Raw genomic sequence first — 5003 nt, 5'->3', positions numbered from 1 at the left:
ACATTATTATTTATAAATATTTATAAAATAGTCGGTATGGTGGAAACCAATCGTGTCCTAAAAATCATTTTTAAAAATATTGAAATATGAATAAACACTCTAAATTCCCTGAATATTTGAAATACAGACTCCAAAAATAGGACAATTTATGATATTTCCGATCATTTATTTAAAATGTACACTAAAATGAACTTATTCTATTCGACACAAAATTAAATAGTGACAGAGATTTATGGTTTCATCATAAAATCAATTAATAGTAGGAGAATAGTTTAGTAGTCTTATATAATGGTGTAAGCTAGAAAATTTCATTTTCCTGAAGATACCAAAATTCAGGTGCATCTTCCCAATTGCAGACTATTGAAAAGAAATATTAGAACTCAATGGTTCTGTGTATTGATCTCTATAAATTTGCCTCATAGTATAGAGAATTATTTACTCATATTTTATATTTTCTATGTCCTAAGAAAGTTGAATGATCATTTATTTTTTTCAATTGTTTTGAAAAATCGTAATAAATAGTTAAAAGTGGATATTTAGTAAAGTAAAAGCGAGAATAATATATATAAGACTATTATTCTTTACACTATTCTCGTTTTACCGAGTCCAAAAAAAATAGTGACTCAATTTTCTTGGGACAGAAGGAGTATAAATTTGAACGAGAGTTTTTTTTCCTAACTTTGAGAGTTGAGCCTGAACAGCTTCACTATAGCTGGCCTTGCCTGAACCAATCGGGCCTGGCCCGGCCTGGCATTAGAAGATGTTAGTTTCCCGCCGACTGCACCCAACTCTATAAAATGGTACGAAACGAACTAAGCCGCCTCGCTTCCCATTATTCTCACGTGATTACTTTTTGCCCTTTCTCACTATCTTTACTTATTAGTTTTGCATACATTTTCATTCCGATCATCTTTTTCTCTTTTCACGGTGTTGATTCCCGATGGCTAGAAAGAAGGATGTGTGGAAAAGGTAATATCCTAATCTTTATTTTTAATCAATCTTTTTTCTTTTTTAACTGAATTCATTTATTTTTTGCAGATTGGAATCTGAGGACACGGTCAAGTAGCTGAATGTTTTGCTTACGTCGCAACTATGATCACCACCGTATTTTCTTGTGTTGATGGTATTTTACCACTCGTACTATGCACGGGTTATGTGATTCTTACTTAATTAATACAAATTCTAAACGATTCAATAGCAATAAGAACTTCATTATGCAGACTTTAAAAAAATATATATTTCATTAGTCACACTCTAGGAAGAATTTCTTATTCGGCGCCAGATTATATAGAGTTTGTGAATTGAGTGTGAGAAGAAATAAACTAAAAGAGAGGATAAAAGAGAAAAATAATGTTTCTTTCTAATAAGAAACATTAGAAACAAGTATTCATTGTCCAATTCAATTCTAGGAGTTCTTATTTTTGAATATTTTCTTAACTATTTCTTTGACTTCCTTGATGAACATGCGCAGCAAAATCCTCCGTAGAGTTCTACGGGGGAGATATAATGATTCTTATGTTTAATTGGTTTCCTTTTCTATGTCTTGACTCATGTGGTTATTTTGATTTCTTCTGTGCTTATAAATTTATTTGACTGATAACCTTATAAATGCATGTGGATTTTTAATACAATAATCGAGAGTGAAGTAGTCTAATTTGAAAGAGGTGAAATGATTTGAGCCTTTGAATTAAGCTAAGTATCTTAGGAGCTTTTAGGAGTAGTTGTCTTAGTTCTAGAAAGTAGACTTCGGTTAGGTTGTAATCTAAAAATTGTATGCTTCGGGAGAAGATATGGTTTTACCTTAGTGATAGCTTAATAACCCTTGAGACCCTTAGTTGGCATAGTTTGGAATTTAGTTGAGCATAGGATAGTTGTTATTTATCCCGTAGGATTCTACTTTCCCAATTCTTGCTCTACATCCTTTATCTTTTATTTGTTTTTATTTGTCCAAGTTGTTTCCATTTGCTTTATTTATTTCAATTATTGTTTATGCTTTTACTTTTAAGGTGATTTAGAAAGACAAAACATTTTGATTCATCTAGATAGTAGTTGAGGTTGGTTCGTACTCCCTCCGTCCCGGATAATTCGGGTCACTTTGACCGGGCACGGATTTTAAGAATTGTAATGAAAAGTGGGTTGAAAAAGTTAGTGAAATGTGAGTCCTACCTTTATATATTAGTTTTATAATAAAATGTGAGTAGAAATGAGTTAGTGGAATATAGGGTCCACTACCAAAAATGGTAAAAGTGAAGTGGGACAAATTATGTGGGACGAACCAAAATGGAAAACTGGGACGAATTATCTGGGACGGAGGGAGTAGTAATTAGGTTGACACTTATTGCCTCTGTGAATACGATACTCTTGCTTGATATCTGTTACAATATCCCTATACACTTGCGGGTATATTTTTGGTTAAAATAAGTTGAGTCAATGAAGGTATTTATAGATGATTTGGATGAATTGAGGATAAAAAAATCAAAAAAAATTGAAAAAACAATCATAAAACGGCTATATTTTTGGTAAGTAGGAAAATATTTTCTTTATGTTTTTTTGGGAATTTTCTGATTTTTTACAATTAAAAAATCAGAAAATAGATTAAAATAACTCCCAATCGCGCGGGGGCGATTGGGCGTCACTGCCCAATAGCGCGCGCCACGTATCTTGCGCACGTGCTGCCTCCCACCCGACAAACGGAGCTCTTAGCAAGGACGTCGTCGGGGATGCTCTAACCTTATTAACCACTTCTAAAAGTAGGAGCAAGTAAAAGTGTATAACATCATTTTAGTAATTCTTCTGGAAACATGTAGGACGAATATAAGTTTGAAACAATGGTTTTAAAAAGGATCGCCAACATTACGCAAAACAATGCCAACAAGAAGATCAATATTCATTCACTGATATAACCTTATCTTGAATAGTTTCATCCCACTTAGAAAATTCCAAGTACTAATTTCACATCACCTTATTCATTACATAAATTTCAAATTTAATAAATATTTACTCTCTCCGTTCGTGAAATATTGTCTAGCTTTGCCATTTTGTTTCGTCACTGAAATGTTGTCCACTTCATTTTCTTTTTTCATTTTTGGTAAATAGACTCACTTTCCACTAACTCATTACACTTACATTTTCTTATAAAACTAATATACAGATATGAGATCTATATTCTACTCACTTTTCTTCACATTTCTTAAAATCCATGCCGAGTCAAACTTGGACAATATTTTGTTGATGGAGTATATTGGATTAGATGATGAACACGACCCACCCGAAATCACATTAGCACAATCGATATAAAAAGTCATATAAATTTCATTACTATTATTTATAGATATAATTAATTAATTTTTCTAACATGTACTCCCTCCGTCCCCTATTAAGAGTCACACTTTTCCATTTCGGTCCGTCCCCAGTTAAGAGTCACACTTCATTTTTACCATAAATAGTAAGTAGGTCCCATATTCCACTAACTCAATTCATTCACATTTTATTATAAAACCAATATAAAAAAAATGGGTCCCACATTCCACTAACTTTTTCAACCAACTTTTCTTTACATTTCTTAAAACCCGTGCCTGATCAAAGTGTGACTCCTAAGAGGGGACGGAGGGAGTAAGTAGTACAATGTTATTCAGCCGAGAGCTTTGTCGCCTCTGATTCTCGTTCAATTTTGTGTGCATATGTTGAATTTTAATTTTTAGTTATCTCTATTTATTTAATTTATGCATTTGTAATTAGGTAGTTTTACTTGGGAAATAAACTCAAAGCAAGAAACACAAATGTGCAGCTCTGGCGGCATCCATGTCGAATAGTTAGCAAGAAAATCAGGTGCAATATTAGCTTCCCTATAAATGTGCTTCACGTTCACCTCCCATTGTCGGGCCATGAATGCCCATATGGACCATAGTTGAGTTATCACTTTCGACGTCTAATGTTCGAATGCCATGGTCCGAGCAAGCTTTAGCCCATCTAAAATAGCCCATAGCTCAGCTCGAAACATCCCCTATGCTTTGTGAATAGCCGCTAAACCTAGTTCCTTAGCTATTTCGAATATACCACTAGCAGACATGTATGCCGTCACCGCCCCGTTTGTGTTAAGTTTCCAATGGCCAGTTGATGGCGGCTTCCACCCCACTTTCTTCTAAGCCTTTGCAACCACTATTTTCCTTTTGTTTTCATTTTTCATAACAGCTCGAGACCATGCCTGACACTGCAGGACAGAGGTAATGGTGCTCGGAGACTTGTCAGTAAACACCTTCATGTTTCTATGTTAATGTTTCTATATTTCCACATTCTCCAACACAAAATACCAAATAAATTACTCCAAGAATAGCCATTCACAATACGATTGCTCGACATATTATCTGTAAAACACCCCACTTTTTCGAACCCTAATTTTAGAGCCAAAAATTTAATTTCCTAATTTATGACTTTGGAGACGTGAATTAATTGAGGAACGAAGTTATGACCGAGTCGGGTTTAGGGTTGCATTGGAAGTTTGAAAAGTCAAACTTGTTGATTATATGACGTGGCTTGCGAATATTTGAATTAAAGGTGAAATTATGTGATGATTTAATTGTTTAAGGGTGAGTGAGATTTTTAGGATACTATTCTATAACCTTTTCCTTGAAATTTTCGAAAATCATAGCCTTAGTGGAGAAAATCTCATTTTTCCGGATTTAATTTAATTCTTGGGATATTTATCCAAATTAAATCCAAAACCCAATTATTCTCTATTTCCTAATAAGAAAAATCGAACCCTATTGTTTTAAGGTGATTTTCGAAAATCACCTATATTTGGGAAGGAAGAATTATTTTATTTTTAATTGATCCCTTATTGATTTCCTTCCATACCTAGAATTTAAATATTCTACCAAATCTTTCCATACCTCAAGGAGATCTTGCCATATCTTATTTTAGTTAATATTAAAGATCCATTCCTTATTTAAAGGAGCAAATACACGCCTCATGGGGAGGATTTTTATTTTTATTTTGCTCCGTGA

This window comes from Salvia hispanica, chromosome 1 (genome assembly GCF_029641045.1).
Source record: "Salvia hispanica isolate PSC_SH4W2 chromosome 1, Shi_PSC_v1, whole genome shotgun sequence".
Taxonomy (NCBI): domain Eukaryota; kingdom Viridiplantae; phylum Streptophyta; class Magnoliopsida; order Lamiales; family Lamiaceae; genus Salvia; species Salvia hispanica.
The sequence above is the reverse complement of the archived record's forward strand: the minus strand, read 5'-3'. Positions refer to the sequence as shown.